The sequence below is a fragment of the Strigops habroptila genome, chromosome 2 (genome assembly GCF_004027225.2).
Source record: "Strigops habroptila isolate Jane chromosome 2, bStrHab1.2.pri, whole genome shotgun sequence".
In the NCBI taxonomy this organism is placed as follows: Eukaryota; Metazoa; Chordata; class Aves; order Psittaciformes; family Psittacidae; genus Strigops; species Strigops habroptila.
Genome location: NC_044278.2, coordinates 89,645,871 through 89,670,621, shown reverse-complemented (window position 1 = coordinate 89,670,621; position 24,751 = coordinate 89,645,871).

Here is a 24,751-nt window from a genome sequence, read left to right as displayed (position 1 = left end):
TTTATATGAGCCAAAAAAAGAATGCAATTAGCATTAGTTGAAAACTACAGTACCTAGTATTCAGCAGCGCTGGTGTAATAGGATTCCCAGATCAGAACTAAATAAAATTTCTGCCCCAAAATCAGATAAATAAACCATATGCGCCTTAAAAATTATGTTACAAACTCCAGTTTGCTGAAAATTATAGCCTTGATCAGTTGCTAGCAAAGTTTTCATGATTGTGCTTAATTTTATGTTGAACATTGTTTCAGAGATGAACTCTCCATAACTCTTCAAATACTTTATTATCCTCCTTTAAGTTAATTGTCCATTTTCTAGTTTGAATCTATATTATAAAGTCAATTTCTTGAAATTTATATGCCTTAGTTTAGCTTTCAATTTAGATTCCAGTGTGGGAAAGTAGCTCAAACATATATTAAATTCTGAAATTTGATTGAAGAATCTGAGTCATGACAGTCTTTTTTTAGTACATATCAATATCCTTGTTTGCTCCAAACAGAAATAAAATACTTATAGGCTGAAAAAAAAAGAAAAAGGCAAATTACCATTTTGGGCAGTACTTACTCACATGTTTGTGGAAGAAAAAAAGACAGGACAGGTAATTTACAGATGCTTTTCTAGGGTTTCTTTTCACAATGAAGATTATGATAATTTCACAATGAAAATAATGAGAGTTTAGATTCTTGTTATAGTGACAGTCCTACTTTATGCTTTGTTACTTGAACCTTTCCCTCATGCTCATTAACATCAGAATAATTTCAGTTTATTTAGCCTTGCACATCTCTTGATTTTAGACTTATTTTCAGTTGGTGATTCACTTGGTTTATGTTGTTACCATTAAAACTTAACTTCAGTAAATGGTGTTACTATGATATTTCATTCATACCAAGAAGTTTTCTACTAGCTTTAGCTTACCCTATCCTAAAATAGCGACAGCTTAAATAATAGTTGATGATAAATATAACTTTTTTAGCCTACATATGTGTTGTAACTGCTTATATATTAGTCGAGTCATGTCTTTTTTACTTATGACTATAACTAGCATATTCAAGTGAAGTTTAGCTCTACTTACATGAAGCTTTCCTTAATATGGACAACCTGCTCTGATGGTTCACATCATTTGTTCTTGTGGCTGACAGTAAACAAGGTATTTTCCTGTTTTCTCAAGACCTTTTTCTTCCAGATTTCTTCACAAAAACGCTTGTTGTCTCTCTCTTCTCTCCTCCCTCCCTGCCCCTCCCCAGACTCCCTATCTTCCATTTGTTGTTTCTACTTCCTGTCTTAAATTTATACTTCACGTTTTATTGTCTGGGACCACCTTTTTTCCTGCTTATACAGCACTCACCTACTTTCCTCTCATGATTAGAGCTTTCAGACACTTAGAGATAATGTCTCTTTTTAGCTGCCAGCAGAACAATTTCTATGATGTTAAATATCATTTTTAGACACTACATAACAAGAGGACTTCTCAGTTAGTTACATTTTGTTCTTCATTAATGAGCAATTATTCATTTGCTATAGGATACAAAAGATGATAGAACATTCATGCAGCAGATGAAACTTAAAATCTATTTGAAAACAACTAATACTTAGAGAAGTCTGTTCTTATGGGAACTTAGGTCATAAATAGTATCTTTGTGAGGTTCTAAAATTATTGAGGATTTTTGCATTTTATAAATTTGCCTTTACTAAATTGTGTACATATTCCGCTATCAAGTTTTTGGCAAAACTTGAGTCTGACTTCTGCAATCCTGAGAAACAACAGCTTCTTGAGTCTAAAGTAATTGATCATAAATCCATCATGATTAGATACGGCCTTGTCCAGTTGGAGAACAGATACTTTTTCTTTCTCTAAATTACATTTCTTTTCACAAAAATAATCAGTATTGAATGACCCATTTATAGAAGTTATTCTGTTTTATCCTCAGCTGACATTAGTACTGTCACTGGATTTTTATTTTTTTTCTACAAAAATGTACCTAGAATGGACGGTCTTGGTTAGTGGTTTATATTCTGAATTTTTCAGGTAGAGACATGAGGCCATTGGATTTCATCTACTATATAACAAAGCTAAAATTAGACACATTTAGATCATTTAAATTTAATTTTTCTTGCATATATCTGTCTTCATTGATATGGAATTCTCATTTGCTGAATGAGAATGCTTATGACTGCTATCATGAGTTCCAGTTTAATTCAGGTGGAAATTCAAACTTTACATATTTCTTTGGTCACTTCCTTCCCCATTCACATGTTTTTATTTCCACCATAGAAGTACCCAGAAATGGATTTTAATATCAGAAAATGTATTATGTGTAAGCAAAAAAAAAAGAAAAAAAATTTTACTCACACCATTAATACTGAAACTGAGACAAAAATGTAAAACTAGTGTTTTTATTACTATGCAAATTTCTAAATATTCTTTTAAATCTTGCTGTCTCTGTTAGTATTCTCACTGTTACCATCTGTCTATGTCTTCTGTTCAAATGCAACAATAGTACTTCACACGTTCAGAATGGATTTTGTCTTTTCCTTCTATTGTTTAAAGTTAACTAGTTGCTTAGTAGTTGAAAATGATGAATGAGGAGGAATTTAAGTTATGAATTTTTCTCCTAAAAAAATGTGTTAGTTTCTCTGTTATGTATACATTTCATAAGTCTTTCTTGAAAATAAGTAATGGTTTTACATTTGTGGTATATTACTGACCCAATATTGTTGTAGCAAAATAAAAAAGGGGTGAAGATAAAAATAATTAGTATTTTTTAGCTAATTATAATAACAGCATATTGGCGACATAGATTGCAGTTATGTAAGTTTCTTGCTAAGCAACATACTACCCACAGAGCTCTAACCCATGAAATTTCACAGAACACATCTTGAGATTTTCAAATGCCTTATTGTAATGGAACTTTCTAACCATATAAATGCCAGACATACATATAAGAGTGCACACAGTGAAAAAGAGATATAGAAATAATACAGCTGGGCAAGATCCTCCGATGTTTTGCACCTTGTTACAATCATCTACTTCCTGCAAATAGCATGTAAAGTGCTGCCAGTCTGAATGGCTAAATCATTCTGTCTCATGCATGTGTATACACATTGAAAATACTGCATAAAAGAGCAAGATACTGGAAAATTTAGTTTCCAGTCGTTTGTTGTTGATTGATAGATTCTATCTTGCAGAAGGAGAACCATTTCAGTGGGATTTAAGTATTTCACTCACAAACTGCGCTGGTGTTGAATCACAAATAGTAGTTCACACCTTAGCATTGCAGCAAGTTCTCTTTGTTTGCTATAGAATCCTGAAAGTCAAAAACCAATCATTGCACTTCATGGTTATATGGTTCTTCTTTATAATATGTTATGTATCCATCCACTAGTTTATAACACCTTTATACAGGAGGTTGCATGAGCACAGCATTTGAAGTCATATACTGACCTTGAAGCCATAGCTACTTATTGAACTACCTTCAGTCAGATTTTACTATTATTAGTATTGTAAATATGATGACTATTAGTATTGTAAATATGATGACTAACATGAGTGAACAAGAATGCTTGTTCAGTGATACTTTGCATTCTGACTTTATTAGTGCAGATGCCAGTCACTGATGAATCAGGTCGTCTACCTCAGTTCCTTAAACTAAAACTAAACTCTTCTGAAACATCTAAATTTTTATTATGTGCAGAGAACTAAAAAATTATCGAGGGATAAAAAGAAAAAAGAATCTTGCTAATTTTCTGGATTTATGAACATCAAACTAGATCTTGCTATCTGATTATTATCAGAGGACCAGTGTTACCATTTTCTTATCTAAAAACATAACCTATATGAAAGTGGTAGTTAACAGCAGACATTATCATGTATCTTTTTGTCATTTAATATTGACTATTTAGGGTTTCCTACCACTTTTCCCCCTTGAAATCTGGAGAGATTTGAGGAAACATTCTGTTTCCTGTCATCTGTCACATAGACAAACTGGATTCCAAATCTTTGAAGGACAAAAGGAGAAATAAACTTTATATGTCTTAGTAGCTTTTCAATCATTTTATGTCTGTTCTTCTATTGAAACTTAAAATTTATAATATTAGAAATTTATTAGATTCCTTAGCAGATTAAATAAACCAATGTATTTTCACAAGAAGAATCACAAAAGAATCAAAGGTATCTCTTTTCTTAAAAAGATACAGATTTTTGTTCTATTGTTCTATTAAAAATTTATTTAAGATTAAATATTTTCCAACATCTAAAATAAATTCTGGTGCATAAATCTGAGGTTTTCATGCAGCTACAGATGAGATTCTACTTTCTGGGGAAGGATCTGAGATTGTAGTTCCTGGGGAAGGATCTGTGACATCTTTTAATACTTCCAGATGTAATATGTAATAGGATGAGTATATAGCTATACTGTTGCACAAGGATCCTTCCCACTATGTTCATAATGTGGTTACAACAGGGTGGAATTAGCATGCTCCTTTACACTAATCTTTTCATTATAGAAAGCAGGTATTTTCTATGAGAAATAGAGGTAACTTGCACTTCAGTGTCCTTTCCATGTGCTTTAATCAGTCTGAACTGCAATTGCTAGGCTGAACCTCAAAACTTCTAGTATGGACGAGGATATTTTCAGTGGAGTATTTTCTGGCTGTTGAGCATCTGCTATATTTTAAATATTGTTTCTCACCAGCTCTGAATGTAGGGCTAAACATTCAAAGAAATTTGCTCAATTATGTGATTGCCAGAGGTAAATGAAGGCTTTGGAATACGGCTTTCAACAAAGAGAGTAAGAAAGATCATTTTCCTCTCAGCACTGTTGATGGAATAGCATTAAGGTAACATTTCTAAGCTCCCAGGATTTTAAACCAGGCTCCTGGGTCTAAAGGAGAAGATTTATAACTAATAGTTTAAGGCACCCAAGGAACCTGTGATTCCAGCAACCACTGAGATGTTATGTTGCAGAATAGAGCCCAGAGAGACTTTTCTTTTCCTACTCATCTTTAATTAGGTCTCTGTTTTTCCCTAAGACAAAGTAAATAAAGTGAGCACTTGCATTTCATCCTGTCCCCTCAAGGTAAGCTGCACATGATATAAAAGTGTCAGAGGGACTCAAGAATTGTTTTCTTCTAAAAAGGAACTTAGCAGTCTAAGAAATTTACTGGAATAGGGTAAACAATATTATCCCCAAAGTTCTATTTTCAGTCTCATTCTCTACTTCATGGTAGCAAAAATTCCATAGCCCTTAGTCTCCTTGTCTTCTACCCTGACAGATTTTTAAAGGAATAGGACAAATATAGGACAAGTATGTCTATGCTGAGATGCGGTACAGACATACACAGAGCAGCTGTAAACAAGCTTCTCAGTGAGAAGGAAATAAAAAGAAATTAGTGTGTGAAGTCCTACACTGCTATGGCTAGACTACTTTCAGTGCCTAAACTAGCTTATTTATACAGCCTAAGTCTGATGAAAGGGACATTTTTCCGAATGGTTACTAAGTAATAAGGCATTTGCAAATGAAGTGGAACCAAGTCTGCTCAAGAGCCAATTACACAATCGCATGGAATCTAGAAGCCAGAAAGAAATTAGAAGTTGTTAATAAAATCAACAACTAACAGAACTGCCTGGTATTCATTTACATGATTGCGGACACTGACGCTTGAAATGCCTAGTGGTGATGAACTCATGATATGAACCAGCTTTAATATACAGAAAATAAGTCGTGCTGAATGGAAGAAAGTGTATACTGGAGAAATTATATAGGTTATTGCTATTCATCAGCCAGGTATAGACAGTATAGACAACAGAAAAAATATCTCTCATGCAGAATCACAGAGGTTGCATGTTAATGACTATTTCTTATGATAAATGATATTTTTAATGTTTTGTTGAGAGTTTCATTGAAAATTATTTAAAACCCTTATGATAAAGAAATAGACTTAATCTTAGACAATATTCATATAACTGTGGTGAATGAGTAAGAAGAAATTTAGATTCTTGCAGTGATAAAGATACTTCCTATAATGACTATGTGAACGAGATTAATTACCCTTCTCTCAGCTCAGCATAATATATAGGAAAGGCAGAGTTACAGTGAACTTGCCAAATTGTTTGAAGCCAGAAAAAACAACTTGAGACTTCTGTTTCAACCTAGACTAAAACTGGATTTCTGTGTAAAAACAACCATTATGACTGCACGGGGTGTATAAGTAATTAGAAATAACATCATAGGATACTGTCCAACATTATTGATGCCTTTAAGATCCTCACACATGAGGCATTTGAAGGCAGTATTAGAAAAAAGGACCTATGAGTAGCAAAAAGCAAATTAGAGCAGTTGATTTAGCCCTTGATTACTATGGTGTTTCCCCACCCCAAAAAAACCTGAAAAAAAAAGTTGTTAAATGTAAGGTTGGACTGTGCTCTTAGAGTGTTTCCATGAAGCTGTTCCTTAATACATAAGAGAAGGGTAAAAAGGCAATTAGTCACATTCTGAAAGCTGACCCAGCTAAACAGTCTACATAACATTTGAACATCTTAATCACAATTAGAAAAAAAAAAATCTAACGGTAAGTAAATGATTATGCTGACTACAGAAAACTTCAGTCAACTAAAGGCAGCTACCCATTTCCACACTTAGCTGATCAACTCATTAAAGTGTCAGTAGCAAAATATTTCAGTTGTTTCGTTCTGGCATTTGATGTCACCAGATAAAACTAACACTTACAGATGAAGAAAGATCTCCTTTAGTGACACCCACAGGGATTTCAAACCCAAGGAATGCCTTTGTGAGTCATGAGTGCCCAAGGGATGTTTCAGCAGGCAGTAAATGATCTATTACAAATTTTGAGACGTGAAGGTAACTTCACATCTTAGATCTTCACAACTTAGACGATAACTCCATTTCTTTCCATGAAACGTGGAAACAACATCTGGTAGGAGTTAAAAAGAAAAAAATTCAAGTGAGGAAAACAAGTTTTGTTTTGTAAAAAGGTACTTCATCTTTTTCAGATACAGAGCTGATGAAGATGGGGTTTTCAAGCATCAGAAAGCCAGCATTATGAGAGAATGCAAAAGGCAAAGTGGTTTGCAAGTTCCTCAGAAGGTTTCTCTGATAGTTTACATGACAGGCAAAACCATGATATTTCCCAAATTACTTTGTCAAGTCTGAGGAACATCTAAACCTTCTATAGCACTGTGAGCTGTAGGCAATCCAGGAGACTCCTGGAGTACATTGAGGAGCGGTGGAGTTCACAGTCCTGAGGGGTATGGGTGAGGTGAAGAGTAAAGTCAGCAACCTGAATTTTGGGAAAGCAGAATTCCAGGTGTTCAAGGAGTTAATTGGTCCCCTGGGAAACTGTCCTCAGGGACAAGGGAACAAAATGTAAGTGGCAGATCTTTAAGGAGTTTTCTGTAGAGTGCAAGAGCTATTGATCCCCAGGTGTAAGGAAGTCAGAAAAGGAAGGCAAGAAGCCAGCATGGCTGAGTCAAGACCTGCTGGTCAAACTAGAGGGCAAGAAGGAAATGCACAGGCAGTGGAAGCAGGGACAGGTATCCTGGGAAGAGTATAGGGACACTGCCCATTTGTGCAGAGATGGGGTCAGGAAGGCCAAGGCACAGCTGGAGCTGAACTTGACAACGGATGCAAAAAGTAACAAGAAGAACTTTTACAGAGATGTCAACCAGTAAAGGAAAGTCAAAGGAAGTGCACCCCTGATAAATACAACTGGCAAACCAGTAAAATGGATTTATTGGAGAAGGCTGAGGTACTCAACATTTTGCCTCAGTCTTCCTTGGCAACTTCTCTTCCCACATCTCTCAAGTGGATGGGTTGCAAGCAGAGACTGGGCGAGCAAAGTCCGTCCCACTGTAAGAAAAGATCATGTTTGTGACCACCTGAGGAACCATCAAGTCCCATAGTCATCCCCTGATGACATCCATCCCAGAGTCCTGGGCGAATTGGCTGATGGAGTTGCCAAGCTACACTCCATCATATTTGAGAAGTCATGGCAGAAAGGTGAAGTCTCCAGTGACTGATAAAAGGGAAATATCACACCCATTTTTAAAAGGAGGGGAAAGGAGGACCCTGGGAACTACCAACGTGTCAGCCTCCTCCCTGTGCCTGGGGAAACCATGGAACAAATCCTCCTAGAAACTATGCTAAGGCACATGGAGGACAGAGAGGTGGTTTGAGACAGCCAGCACAGTTTCATCAAGGCCAGGTCCTGCCTAACCAATCCAGTGGCCTTCTATGGTGGAGTAACCATGTCAGTGGACAAACGAAGGGCTATGCATGTTGTCTATCTTGACTTCTGTAAAGCTTTTGGCACAGTTCCCCACAACATCCTTCTCTCTAAATTGGAGAGATGTCGATTTGATGTGTTGAATGTTTGGTGGATGAGGCATTATCTGAATGATCACATCCAGAGGGTAGTGGTCAATGGCTCAATGTCTGGATGTAGATAGTTGACAAGTGCTGTCCCTCAGAGTTCCAGCCAAGTAGTTGACTTCATCTACCTGGACTTGTGCAAGGCGTTTGACACTGTCCTGCACAAAATCCTTGTCTCTAAACTGGAGAGATATAAATTTGATGGATGGACCACTTGGTGGGTAAAGAATTGGCTGCATGGCTGCACGCAGAGTTGCGGTCAACAGCTCAATGTCCAGCTGGAGACTGGCGTCGCTCAGGGGTTGGTGTTGGGACCGATCCTTTCAACATCTTTGTTGGTGACATGGACAGTGAGGTTGAGTGTGCCCTCAGCAAGTTTGCTGACGACACCAAGCTGTGTGGTTCAGTTGATACGCTGGAGGGAAGGGATGCCATTCAGAGGGACCTTGACACACTTGTGTGGTGGGCCAATGCCAACCTTATGAAGTTCAGCCAAGCCAAGTGCAAGGTCCCACACCCAGGTTGGGGCAATCCCAGGCACAGCTACAGGCTGGGTGGAGAAGAGATTCAGAGCAGCCCTGCAAAGAAGGACTTGGGGCTGCTGGTTGATGAGAAGCTTAACATGAGCCAGCAGTGTGCGCTTGCGGCTCAGAAAGCCAACCACATCCTGGGCTGCATCAAAACGAGTGTGACCATCAGGTCAAAGGAGGTGATCCTGCCCCCCTACTCTGCTCTTGTGAGACCCCAATTAGAGTATTGTGTACAGTTCTGGTGTCCTCAACATAAGAAGGACATGGAGCTAGTGGAGCGAGTCCAGAGGAGGGCCACAAGGATGATAAGAGGGCTGGAGCACTTCCCCTATGAAGACAGGCAGAGAAAGTTGGGGTTGTTCAGCCTGGAGAAGAGAAGGCTGCGTGGAGACCTCATAGCAGCCTTCCAGTATCTGCAGGGAGCCTACTGGATACTGGAGAGGGACTCTTCATTGGGGACTATAGTGATAGGACAAGGGGTAATGGGTTCAAACCTAAACAGGGGAAGTTTAGGTTAGCTATAAGGAAGAAATTCTTTACAGTGAGGGTGGTGAGGCACTGGAACAGGTTGCCCAAGGAAGTGGTAAATGCTCCATCCCTGGCAGTGCATAAGGCCAGGTTGGACAGAGCCTTGGGAGACATGGTCTATGGTGAGGCATCCCTGCCCATGCAGGGGGGGTTGGAACTAGATGATCTTTCCAACCCTAACTATTCTATGATTCTATGACTGCCTGCTGCTTCTCTCATGTTCAGAAGCATACCTGACTACCTCAAAGGAAAGATTTTCATTTCTCCTAATTACAACTGTCTACAGGTGTTTCGAACATCTAAATGCACACTTTGTAGAAAATATCTTTGGTTACGTGTTTTTCAACATAGTGCTTTTCTCTCTGTATTCTCTAAAGAGGGATATCACATTACTAAGGTTGGTTCAATTTTTTGAGGTTCAAATTTTTGAGGGTTAAATTTAGATAAGATGAATATCACACTTGTATTTCTTATTGTACATATATATTATGTATGGATTTCACAGCATATTGAGGCCACACTGAGATATAATAGCTCCTTATGAAGTGATATTATCTGGGGTAATGTTGATACGGATTTTCTACTTTTCTGAATGTTCCATTCTTCATTAGCTTGGCAGGCTGGTAAGTGAAACAAGGTTGTTACAGTTCTCATTTGTGAGAGTGATAACATTCAGAAGAGGTTTGTGAAACAGAAAACAAGAACATTACAAAGGCTTGGACTACTTGTAGTATTTCTTTTAAAATCTAGACTGATACTGAAAAAGATCATAAAGTCCATAAATGAATGAGCATTGCTCCAGCTATCACACTGCTCTGGGGTGAATACCTATTACCTTGCTGGTGGGGGCAGCATGCTCAGCCATAACATCAAAGAGCTGTAGACAACATCCTCCAGACTAACCATGGAGCATGAGGAGAAGCCACCTGAGACCTGTATGGAGGCAGACTGTCTGCCATTGAATCAGTTGCAGAACACAGCTATTTCTAAAGCATACTTGTGTGTTTCTAAAACCTACCTGCGTGTTTCTAAAGCTTAGACATTAATGAATTTATGATTGAATTTTGCAGTCTCGTCAGCCTTCTAAGCCCTGGTAATTCTCAAACAGACTAACATCATGAAATCTGAATGTCAAAATGCTAGTTGGAAATCAGTCTTTGTTGATGTTCTGAAAAAAATCTGGAATATGCTCTAATATGCCATTCTTCAAATGAGGAAACATGCCTGTGTATTGGTTTTTTATCAGTATTGGATATCTTCAAAACACTGTGATGTATTGCTGTACATCTATGCAGAGTGTCACCAGAAATGGAGATAATTATCTAGGTAAAACAGATTCTCCCCCCATCCAGATTTGGCATAACTCTTAGGGGAAAGTACTAAAGCAGTACAACTTTTTTTGTGCAAATTCAGCTTTCGATTTTAAAGAGCATGGCCTTTTTTGGAGAAAGGTTAGGTATGAATTGCTTCAATATATTATCATACCAAGAAACAGCAAATGTTCCAATGAATATTTAGGTGGTGGTATTTCAATAGCTTTGAATACTTTTTTCTCTTCTCTCAACCCACCATTGATCAATTGTAAGTCCTATAAAAGTGCAGCTGGGCTTGTCAAAGCACCCTCCTTAATTCTGGTCCAGAAACTTTTGTCACCTTTAGAATTCATCCTAAAACATTGCTTGCCCCTTAAAATGTCATTCCTCTCACTCCCCTCTAGGCCTTGCAGTAGCTCACTTTCTTCACTTTAGAAGATTTCTGGGGCACTTGTAATACCAAGTGGGAGGTCGCAGGAGGAAAATATTTTTGAGTAGAAAAATGTCAGCTTTATGCTCTGAGGGCAGAGCAAGACATAAGTAAATCCATCAAAACCACTATTGTATCTAAGAAGGATAAAACCACTTAGAAACTGGGATTCTCTGGGTTCGATATTGGGGATTATTACACTTTCTCATGCTTATTGCCTTATGGCAAAACACCAGTGAGCTCCCTAGAAGTTCATGGGAACCACAGAGGAGGCATAGGAATCAGTGCGACATGCATCTTACATTTCATCAGTATGCCTTTTTACACCATTCTTTCCCAACCTATACAGTTCTCTCATCTGGCCTCCTGGGCACCTTAAGAGATATCATATCTATATTTCTCCCATCAAACAGCATTTCCCTCCCTGATCTTTAGATTTCTTTAAATCTTCAAATTAGAGAGTCATATTTATATAAATGGTGTTTCTTCACAGAAATGGACAATCTTTTGAAACTTCCTGCATATCTATCTGACCAAATATTTAACATGGGTTGTTTGGGTGGTTTTCCCTCTTCTCTGTTACTTTTACAGAAGCTTTAGGCAAACTATTACTGAAGTAATTTATAAACAGTAATTTTAAAATTAATTCTCTTTGCAAATAAATATACTGCAAAGGAAATATTTTGTGAACATGAACTGTTGTAGTCTATTCTTATAAACAGACTGTCCTGGGTTCAGCTATAGCAGTCATTTTTCTCCTGCTTAGTAGCTGGTGCAGTGCTGTGTTTTTTAACTTTCAGCCTGGGAACAACGCTGATAACACCGATGTTTTTAGTTGTTGCTAAGTAATGTTTATTCCAACCAAGGACTTTCTCAGTCTCATGCTTTGCCAGGGAGGAGGGGAAGCTGGGAGGAAGCAAAGACAGGACACCTGACCCAAACTAGCCAAAGGGGTATTCCATACCACAGCACGTCATGCCCAGTATATAAACCGGGGGGAGTTACCCGGAAGGCCCAGATCACTGCTCGGGTCGGGCTGGGTATCGGTCGGCGGGTGGTGAGCAATTGTATCCTCTCCCCTTGTTATTTCACTAATCGTTATTATCATTGGTGGTAGCAGTAGTGGTTTTGTGTTATACCTTAGTTGCGGGACTGCTCTTATCTCAACCCGTGGGAGTTACATTCTTCCCATTCTCCTCCCCATCCCTCTGGGAGCGGGGGGAGGAAGAAAGGTGGGGGGGGGGGAGTGAGCGAGCGGCTGTGTGGTTCTGAGTTACTGGCTGGGCTCAAACCACGACACAGACCTACATAAGACTGCTTTCTTAGACTTTTGAACTTAGGTAGTAAACATTGAACGTCTTCTTAGAAAAATAATGCCTTTTTACATTTTAGTTTACTACACTTCACAAAAAAAATGCTCAAATATACCTCCTTAAGGGGAGAACTTAGTATGGTTCTTCTTGTTTTGGTTGGTTTTCTTTCTTTTTAATTTAATTTGGGATGTGGCCAGATGCTGGCTTACAGAACAGCTGGAGCTATTCAGCAGATGACAGCTCCATAGCTGTTAGTTATCACATCTCACTTCTCACTTGAGATGTGATAACTGGATGCATGACTACTGCTGGCCCATTTCAGGCCAAATAAACCAGATTGCGTTAAGGAAGCAATGCAAGTCATTTAGGAAAACTCAGTTTACTTATACTGAACTGAACTAAGAATGAACCCAGAAACATACCCACATTTATCCTGTCTAATTCCACTACAGTGCCAAAACAAAAAGCCCAGGACTCCTACGCAGACACCGAAGAGAAAAAGAGTCATCTCTAGGTGCTTCTTTCCATCTGAATCACTGTGTGGAAGTGCTTCTTTCTTTTTACCAACTATTAAGGAAGTCTGAGCTATTAACTTAGATTAAACACCCTATTAGGGCATACAAGTTGATGCCCGTAGTTAGGTAGGATAAATCAGTCTTGAAGACTGCTTCACATATGTGGGTGATATGTGATGTATTTAGTGGATGAGGACTAATTCCCTCTTAAACACCACCACCTGTTTTGCAGGCAAGTTTTTCTAACTGATATATTAACTTTTCTATAGAGCTCTAAAAGAGTGTTACCATCGCTGGTTGCAACCCGTATTATATATATTATACCTTTACATCCCTTTTGAAAGACTACATAGATGTAACAGTAAGCTTTTGGGAGGGGCTGTATCAACCAAGATTATGCATCTACTGTGCTCCCATTCTGCAGGATGCTGTTCTGTGTCGTTAATCCCTCCCACAAACTAGTAAGAAGGAAAAGGTAAGACACATGTTCCTCACTCCTGTTTACTTTCTTTTGATAACAATTTAGCAAAGTGGAAAGAGAACAATTTTGAGCAACTGGATCATAAAGATAATTATTTGCATTTATATTTGTATTTGTATTTATATTTATATTTATATTTACATTGCTATTGTTATTTCAAATAGATTAAGTATGGCTATGTCTTCATTGCAGAATTAGCTGAAGTGATGTGAGCTCTTTGTTTAAGCAGATACATTCAACCTATTTAAGTCTTCACTGTCTCTGTTGCAAGCAAATTATGTTCTACAAGTTTTCTGTTGCAATTAGTGACATTCTCTAGTCTTCTTCTAGTGAATGTGGAAGATCTTATTGTGTTTATAGATCTGAGGGAAAAATGTGACCTGATTTTGAGGAGGTTGTGAAGCTGATTAGCAGATGCCCTCAGTAAAAAGTGGTCATCTTGTTAATTTGAGTAACAATCGCAGACAAGCTTAATTAGTTCCCCAAAGTCAGCTACCTACCAAAATGAAAAGCCAGACGTATCACTGGTCTACAGGGAAGCACCTCAGGTTGTGTTTCTATGAGCTACTGAGCTAACCTAGTAGCTCATTGATACAAAATGTGTAGAGAACCTTTCTCCTCTGCCTTTCCTTGGCCGCAGATTGGGTGCTTGTTAGATCCACCATTTGCCAATTGAAGTGAAAGCTATTAACTTTTGCTCATTTGCTTGGGTTTTTTGTTAGTTTTGTTAGTTTTCTGCAAAATTAGCCAGTTTAACTTGATCATAGTCTTTCAGCCAGGACAAGGCAAATAGTCCTGAAAGAGGACAAGAGAAAATAAAAAAAAGATTAAGAAAGTGAAAGGGTCATGAGTCCTTCTGTACATTGACATTCCAACAAGTCTGAAAACATATTACTTGTATTTATAAAAAGCAATCACAAATTTCAACCTTTCTTTCCCTACTTAGATCAACCATTTCTGTTCTATCATGTAAGTGTCAACTCATGTAATTAGGTGTAAAGAGGTATGTGGTGTCAATATGTAATACTGGCACAGAACGAAGAATTCCTTAAAAAAAGTGACATATGCAGGGCAATGCCAACTGTCCGTATAAACCTACTCTAGCTTGGCTTCTGTGCTGACTTGTGAGTAGGCAAAATGCCATCCAAACAGACGTTCAAGACTTCAGAGAGGCAAGATACCACGTATACTAATGTATTTGCAGGGTGCACAGTTCCTACCAAGAATGTCAACTCATCCATCTGTCATGGAAATCCAGACCCACAGTTATAGGAATGAGCCACAAATGACCCATTAATAATTTGGATTAGTTTCTAACAAGATTTTTTTTCAACAGAGGAAAAATTTTGGCCTTCTACCCCTTGTCTAGGATTACAGATAATCGTTTTAACAAAGACTTTAGTTTCTCTAGTCTCTGTAAAGTTATACATGTTAAAGCATGGTGATTATGCACCTGCTGCAATGCCCTGCCAGCACGTTTTGTGCTTCAGCTTTCACACAAACTGATTTCTGAAATGGGTAATATAATTAAACTGGGAAATACCATGCCTAGAGGAAAAAGCAGCAGCAGTCACATATTTTAACTTAGCCAAGTTTTTCAAGAGTTGCTGCAACTCAGATTTCTGATGATAGACTAAAGGATTTTGCCCTACTGAGTACAGGACTGTGCAGAGCACTTGCTGGCCCAAACACCATTGCTCTGGAACCACAGATAGCATGTCTCTCATCATGGAGCTCCGCCCAAGCTAAATAGCCATGCTGAGAATTCAGCTAATTAGCTTGGGCAGAATGCCCTGTCTAAGGAAAGTTATCATATGTGTGTATGTTCTTGGACTATCATCCTTTAAGAATTCACTGAGATGCATGGAACCTTTCAGAAATAAAATAAAATAAAATAAAAAAAAATAAAATAATCAAACCAAACACCACCACCAAATTAGACAAAAAAAGGGTGGTGAAAATATATGGGTGAGATTAACTGAGCATGCTGAAACAGACAAGCCTTAAAAGACTCATAGAAAGATTTGGAACTCTGTGGCTGAATCATAGAATCATAGAATCATAGAATAGTTGGTATTGGCAGGGACCTTCAAAAGTCTTCTGGTCCAACCCCCTGTAAGACACACGGCATCGCCAACTAGATCAGGTTACTCATAATCACATCCAGCCTGGCCTTGAATGTCTCCAGGGATGGCACATCCACCACCTGTCTTGGGCAACCTGTGCCAGTATTTTACTACCTTCATTGTAAAAAATTTCTTCATCATGTCTAGCCTGAATCTCCGCTCTTTTAGATTAAAACCATTATCCCTCATCCTATCACAACAGGCCCTGCTAAAAAGTCTTTCCCCATCTTTCTTACAGGCCCCTTTTAAGAACTGAAAGGCCACAATAAGGTCTTCACAGAGTCTTCTCTTCTCCAGGCTGAACAAGCCTGTCTTCCTAGGAGAGGTACTCCAGCCCTCTGATCATCTTTGTGGCCTTCCTCTGGATTCTCTCCAACAAGTCCATATCTTTCCTGTACTGAGGACTCCAGAACTGGATGCAGTACTCCAGGTGGGATCTCACCAGAGCAGAGAGGCAGAATTGCCTTCCTTGATCTACTGGCCACGCTCCTTTGGCCCAAGATACAAATGGCCTTCAAGGCTGCAAGCGCACATTGCCAGCTCATATCCAATCTCTCATCTACCGGCACCCCCAATTCCTTCTCCTCAAGAATACTCTCAATCCCTTTATCCCCCAGCCTGTATTGATACTGGGGCTACCCCAACCCAGGTGCAGGACCTTGCAGTTGGCATGGTTGAACCTCATGATGTTTGCATAGGCCCACATCTAGAGCTTTTCCAAGTCCCTCTGGATGGCATCCCATTCCTCAGGCATGTCAACTGCACCACTCAGCTTGGTGTCTGTAAGCTTGCTGGCAGCACACTCAATCCTACTGTCTGTCATTGCGAAGATATTAAATAGGACTGGTACCAATACGGACCCCTGAGGGACACACATTTGTCACTGGTGTCCATCCAGATATTGAGCCATTGACCACTACCCTCTGGATGTGACCATCCAGACAATTCCTCATCCACCAAACATTCAACACATCAAATCGATATCTCTCCAATTTAGAGAGAAGGATGTTGTGGAGAACTGTGCCAAAGGCCTTACAGAAGTTGAGATAGACAACATTCACAGCCCTTCGTTTGTTCACTGCCCTTGCAGTTCATCCACTTGAGAGATGGGGGAAGAGAAGTTGCCAGTGAAGACTGGGGTACAAAAGTTGTTGAGTACCTCAGCCTTCTCTTTGTCAGTTGTTGCCAGTTTACCGGTCTTGCTCATCAAGGTGGTACACGTTTTCGCTCTTTCTCTTCTGGCTGACATCTCTGTAAAAGCCCTTCTTGTTATTCTTTGTATCCCTTGCCAAGTTCAGCTCCAGTCACACCTTGCCATTCCTGATCCCATTCTTACTCAACTGGGCAATGTTCCTATACTCTTCCAAGGATACCTGTCCCTGCTTTCACTGCCTGTGCATTTCGTTCTTGCCTTTAGTTTGATCAGCGGGTGTTGGTTCAGCCATGCTGGCCTCTTGCCTTCCTTACCTGATTTCATACACCTGGGGACCATGAGCTCTTGTGCTCTATGGAAAGTCTCCTTAATGCATGCTGCCTATTGCACTATTAAGTGTCTGACTTGTGCTAAATCCTAAATTTGATAGGGCCCTGGAAAGGCATATGCTTATTCTTTTAGGCCAAATGCATGCTAGAGACCTCTTTAACAATTTAATAGCTCAGACAATGAAGTTCCAGTGCCCAGGAGATCTCTCTGGCAGTGTTTATTTTACTATTGCAAGAAAACTGTAGGTTTTCTTTATTCAGAGTTATATATTCTAGGTTTTAGTCTACTAAAAACAAAATTAAAGCTAGGTTTAAATATAATTCTGTCTTTGTACTGGAGAAACTCTAAATAGATCTACCTCGAAATCCTGTCATACAATTATATTAATTTCAGAACCTGCAGGTCAACAATCTGGTTGTGCAGCTGGTGGTGTTGACAGGAATCTGGCTTTTAAAACCATAGGACTCGCTTTTAGGATGGAGGACTGGTAGTGGGGAGGAGATGCTCCTGACAAAGTCACGCCAAGATAGTCTTTGCAATAGGCTGAGCAGACTGATGAGAAAAGCTTTAAACTACGAAAAACACAATTCACAGTAAAGCGCAGTAGAGGTCAACAGTTCTGGAAAGCAAAGGTGCAGGATGATGGGAACAAGAGAGACCTTAGAAATGACAAAACAGGGCAAAAGGAAATTTACCTCAAGCATATGCAGCCTGGGAAAGAAGTATTAGGAAGTGGAGGTGCGTAAGTGTTCACAAAGCTATGACATTGTTGAGAAAACAGACATGATGAGCAACTGGAGCAAAAACTCATACAGAGGCACTAATTTTTCTCTACTGACTACACAGACAGCTCAGAAGCTATGCCTAACTTTTAGATGGCTGTTTTTAGAGATGAAACCCACTGTTACTTTTAGACACTTCTTTAATTTTCCTCCAGCACCCGATTTTCAGAATGCTGAATGTCCAGATTCTCTAAAATCTATTTATTTAGGTTGAGTGAAACAAAAGTTTGCTTACTTCTGAAAAAACTACTGCATTTGTATATGAAATGTTAACTGATGTTGATAATTATAGCCTTGTCCTGGTTTCGTCTGTGATAGAGTTAATTTTCTTCCTAGTAGCTGGTACAGTGCTTTGTTTTGACTTCAGTCTGAGAATAAAGTTGATAACACACTGATGTCTTTTCATCACAAAGCTCATACAAACACACACATGTAGACACTTGCAATGGCTATGTTGATGCCAGCAGATATAGATGAGAAAGACTTCCTTCAAAACTACATGCAGGCTTGATCTTTATGAGACGAGACATTATTCTGCCTGTCTGTATATCTGTTTTGAAACTATTCTCAGTCACTGATACAGTCACAGTTTACCCCGCTGAAAAGAGGAGACCTGCAGCTGAGATGAAATCCAGAGAAGACCCCAACAAGAATATGACCCCAAATCTCTTTAGCTTCTCTCTGCGTTTTTTCGGTGCTGTGAGCAATAAATATATCAAGTGAGAGAATCCTCTTGTATGCACACACAGTGAAAAATACTAATTGTATAAGACTGTATAACTGGTAATTATATAACATTGAGCTAAATATACTGAACTGCATTTTTAAAATACCTTAAGGAACCCCAAACTCATCCATGAGAAAAACCTGAGAAAGAGGTTAGCTCTCTACTCTCAACTTCAACTTAACACACTTGAAAATCAACAGATAAAAGGAAGCAAATTGCTAGGGTATCACAGTGAAGCTTTCTGAAAGAAAAGAAATTGGGGAATGAAAGTGAGACCTTTGATAGTAGTTCTTAACTTGGGCATGGGGATTCGAGAAAGAGGGAGAGAGAGGCAATTTCTCAGGTATCCAAGACCCAATTATGTGGCTGCAGGTTGAACTGCATGTGTAAGTGGAGAGGGAGGCACTTCTGGCTTTAAAGAGTTGGCATAATATTTTCTCTGTTGCTAACATTTCCAAACAAGGGAGTGCTGTGTTATTTCAGTGTCCAACTGTATATGTGATTCTAAGTATCATAAAATGTGATGGAAGAAGAGTCTCAACAAGATTTCATTTTCCTTTAGAGTTAATATCTTCATAGAATGTCAGGCTATTCCCAAACACTATACTCACACTTTGTTTCTGTCAAGAATAACAGCTAAGAGTAGGCAAAAATAGAGGAACTCTCCACCAAAAAGATGGACCAAATATGGGAAAATAAAGATGAAAACATTTCCTAGTCTTTCAAATTGGGTATTTTGGCATTAAAGAAATAGCTTTGTAAAAAAACAACAACAACAACAACAACAAAAAAGCAACCAACCAAAAAACAAAACAAAGATCTGAGGCTTAGCTAGAGGCATTTTTTTAAACAAAACTTCTATAAAATAATACAACTTCCACATATGTGTGATGGTTACATGAGCGTGTAAAGGCATGCTCAGAAAGAAAAAAAATCAGGCCATTTTTTCTCTGACTCAAATCTCTAAATGTACTTTCCTCCTTCCTATTTTTTTTTTTTTCTTTTTTTATGTTTCTGGTTTTCTAGGGGTTTTTTAGGTGGTTTGTTTTCGTGTGTGTCAAGGAATTAAAAAAATTACAAAACAAATGCAAGCTGTTTATTTGCATTATTTCAGTCACATGGCTGTTTTCCCTGTAATTATATTCTTACCTACAAATCTATTCTCAGCCAGTGTCAGAAGCAGGATTCTGACATCCATCATTCACAGATGGCCTTTGTATCCAATGACATGCTCTTATTTTTCTGTTCTTACAATAGCCATGGATTTTAAGGTGACAGCCATCCTCTTCAATATATCAGGCACACCAATAATACACAACTGTCCCATAATGGTTGCCAAGGAGGCGGTGGTGAACATCCAAAGCTTCAGTAAAGGCCAAACTGTGTTCAAAATTTCAGTGCAGAATTTTAAGCAAAATCAAATTATTAAAAATGTTAGGGAAAAAAAAAAGATTTAAAAAGCCCATACTTTTTCACAAATACTTGACCAAGCTCCATAAAAGTGCAGTTGAATCTCCTGGGCTGCAAATAAAGACCTACATATACTTAGATTAATAACTCCATTAAAAAAACAACCCAGTGAAACTCAGAAATTTGATGGATCATTAACATTAGTATGCCGTTTGGTACTTCCAGTATTAGGCTATTGTGACACAATAAAACTCAAGTGACTGCTGTCTTGTTTCTGCAACTTTATTGTAAAATTTTTAGTAGAGGCAAATCATTGTAGAGTTTCTGCACTACACGATATATCTTCCTTGATGTGTAGAACAATAATAAAAGCAAAAGTTTTGAAAGTATCACCAGAGGCACCAAGCGAAGATGCTAAGGAAGTGAGAGAAAGGCGTGTAGAAGAGATATGTCTTCAATTTCATGTTATTAAGCATAAAGGAATTAACAGAGCCAGTGATATATTGAATCCTGTTACCTGTGGCAATTCTAATGTTTTTTAGCTGGTGGGGATTTCAACAGAGAATTTTGCATTAGATTTTTCTCTCTGTATGTATGCATATGTGGATATGTACGGATATAATACAGAGGAGGTCTAGAAGAACAATATTATACAAAGCAAGAAATGTATTGGTTATTCATTATTAATATAATACTAACAAGACAACAATATTTAGCTGCTAGAGGTTGGAAGACAGAAAAAAGGGCCATTAGTCTTGTACATTGCTTGCCACAAGGAAGTTTCAGTGGGGTGGCAGCAAGAACAGAACCACACCACTTGGTGACATGTAATCAAAAATGTGTTTGCTCAGCAAGATGGGTATAGAGAGTGGATAGTAATCTTGTATTTTAAGATTTGCATTCTGACACATGCATGTACACACACACACACATTTCACACTAATGCCGCTCAGGTCTCAGTGACTCTGGGCTTGTTCATCACGATCACTTGATGCCCACTTTTTTCTGGCAGCCATGGCAATCCCTACTGAGGACTACTGTGCAGGCACAGTACACATTCTATTGAGAAGCAAGCCCAGTGTTCGTGCATGTTACTGTGTCAGCCTTAATGTACGCCATCAGTCATTAACACAAGAGGCAAATACGACTTAGACTTTATTGAGTTTTATCCAGTTTTGGTGAGGACAAACCCCATTACCCCCTCAAGCTGCTCCTGCCCATTCCTAAATACTAAAGGTGAGCACCAGTTCATTACCAACAATTTACCCAAGCTGATCTTCCCCATCAATGACCTTCATAAGTATGTTTTCTAACAAGATCAGCTTATAGAAAAATTATTAAACATTTTATATTTTAACTTGAAAATCATGTTCATTATCACAGTACAATATTTATTTACTAGTTGACTATTTCTGTAATTAATTTTTGTACTCTGCACTTTGAATCAGGTATCAGATACAGATTAATATTTGTTTCCAACAAATATTTATGCATTTTAATGACAAATATTGTAAATTTTTTTGCTATACTCTTCAATCAGATAGACATTGTATTTTTACATAAAAACCTGTCACATATACTTATCCCTAGTAGTCACTGAGATCATTTTAAAATGAAAATAATGATTTTGGCAGCATCTTTAGAAATGAAAGAAGTAAGGTCTTACTTGAGAAGTGTTAAATGGTAAACCTCCTAAAGACATCAGATGCAGTTTAACTCAAAATGTTAAATTGCAGACTGAAATTCACATGTTTTGAGGGATTCTGTGAATGAATACACAAATATGTACACTAATGAAATGCACCTTAGTGATACTGCAGGATTTATATAAAATTTCATTGCAGTCAGGTATGTAAAATCATAGAATCATAGAATGATTTGGGTTGAAAGGGACCTTTAAAGATTATCCAGTCCACCCCTCTTCCGTGGGCAGAGACACCTTCCACTAGACCAGGTTGCTCCAAGCCCCATCCAACCTGGCCTTGAACACTTCCAGGGATGGGGCAGCCACAACTTCTCTGGGCAACCTGTTCCAGTGTCTCACCACCCTCACAATAAAGAACTTCTTCCTTATATCTATTCTGAATCTACTCTTTTTTAGTTTAAAACCGTTATCTTCTCTCCTATCACCAAAGGCCCTGGAAAAAGATGTATTGAATGATTGATGAATTTCTAATAAATGGCAAAAGGTATTTGAAACTGAATGACTAAAATTACTGTTCTGAATAACTTTAGAATGTTCTACTACCTTTTATTTTTGTTCCTTTTCCCCTAATTAAGATTCTGATCTGAAATCATTGGTATTTCAGTTTCCCAATGTCCAGTAATTGCTGGTTTTCTTAATTGACATATGGAAAAGCTATCTTACATTTTAATCTTCATTTTGTGTCTTCTGTTCCAGTGTGAACTCATGTTAGTTTTTTGATTACACAGAGACAATATGCCACTCCACTGTGTTCTCCCATGGCTATTTAATTTATTTTGAGGGATTTTTTGGGTTGTAAAAAGACTCTTGTCTCCCCTTTATCCTTCTCTGCAATGCATTTTGGACTACATAAAGAAGTTCAATTCCAATCCTTCCTGTACTTACCCATTTTACTTTCTGTAGTAATAATTTCATTCTGTTACTGTTTCAGTCACTGAATCCTCTAAGTCGGAGCCCTATGTGTATTATACTGAGGTATGGTGGAATGTTTTGCCAATACATCAGGTGGGTTTCTTGGTAGTTTAAAACTTACTTTCTGTTGTGGACAAAGACACAATACAAATTCTAGGGCTGAAGCTAGAAGGTGTGAATTACACTGCATTGCTAAATGTTATTCTCTGACTTAAAGTAAAAGTAAATGCCTGAAAAATTAGGACTACATTTTGGCAGAAAACGAAAGCAAATGTATAAAACATATTGAATAAAATAATGGAAGATTTCTGTATGCAGTCCATTATGCCTCAAGTCATTCTCTGGGTGAAAAAATATGCTTCACATTCAAACCATTTATTTTTCATGTCTTGTAGTAAGCAAGCTCTAAGCACAGTTCACTCTGTGATAGATTTCCTTCCACAAAGTTTAGCCTCCCTCAGTCCCAAGCCGTTGACAGAGTTCCTTTGAGAAATTTATCAGCAAGAACCAATGACAGAGAGGTCACAAATACTGATACGTCATACATTTTTACACAGAGTAATTGCCCTCTGAAAAAGAAGACATCTGCAAACATACAGAAAATTCAAAGAAAATATTAATTTTTCTTGAATAAAAAGTAAATGTTGGCATAAAGGAGCTCTATCACTTCAATCAGAGTCTAATTCTTAAATCTGTATAGAAAAAGAAAGTTAGAAGCTAATATTTTACCCGAAAATGTATAAGATTTTGTAGAAGCATACCAATTTATCTGGTACAGGGGAAAGTAAGGTAAATAACTCCCACTGTAAATCTGCATTAATCCATAGTTCATTTCACTGCCCAACCAAAATTCCTTTCATTGATTGAAAGCGGGAGGAAGAACATGGAAAAATATCTAATGACACATTATGGGACTGACTCCTGGATGGTGTGACTAATAGAGCAGTTTTATTTCAGTTTCTGGAAAACTATCAATTAGACAGAAAGTATACCTGGAACAAAGTTATTGTGGTATTTTTCCCCATTTGGTTACTTCAGGACACTGATTTAGGAATAGGTCTGTCTCTGATATTTGGTTATGAACGTCCAGGTTATTACTCATACTGCTGTATGAATAATAATATGAACAACAAACTCTGAAATCCCAGCAAATGATCTTGCGCATAACAAAATATATACCTGTTTACTGATAAACCACTGGGCACTTTTTGACAACCTTCTGCTGTTGCATCTCCGTTCTGGTTTGTGGGGGATTTTTTTCCGGCATCCAAGGAGTAATGTGCATTACAGCAGTCTCTGTTTACTCCCATCTGTGAAAGGCAGTTTGCTAGCCTGGCAATTAACTCACGTTTGTTTATTTTGATAAATAATAGAAGCTCAAGAATTACCAACTGAAATCAAGGTTGAATGACCAGATGTAGCTGTTTGCTAAGTGAACATCTACCTCTAAGCTGCTTATTTCTCCCTGTCAGAATGACTAACTTGGGCACAGGTGTAGCTACTTGGACTTCTAAATTTAAATTAGAGTAAGAATAAGATTCAGTCCTTGGTACCCAAAGAGTTATGTTATGAATAAACAGAATAAACAGCACTATGAAGGGGAAACAGTGTAAACAACTTAATCTTGGAGTCAGGAGTATGACAGAAGTCTCCGAAGTCAGCAATTTAGTGTCCTGCTTTAGTGCCCTGATCACTTAATTTAACACAGTGCTTGTGCTTTGCTGGTAAGAAAATAAAAGATTGTTTTAACACAAACATATGTATATATACACAGATGCATGTGTATGATAACATGACAGACGTACACACATAGACACACTCATGTATATAGACATGATCACAAATATTTTTTAAAGTAGAAACCAATCTGTAGTAGCTATTTTTAGAGCAGGTAACCAAAACCAGGGATCTGGCCAAACATTTCCTGATACCATCTAAACTTAAGCCATGAGCCTTATACTGCAGGACTAAAGGAAAAGGGAGGAGGTAGAACTTACTGCAAGGTGACTAGGTAGCCCCCTGCTTCACGATATCTCCTACTAATGCAGCCTTGTTCAGTTTTGAGTGGGAAGACATGAAAAGAAAGCAGGAGTATTGGAGAGGAAAGCC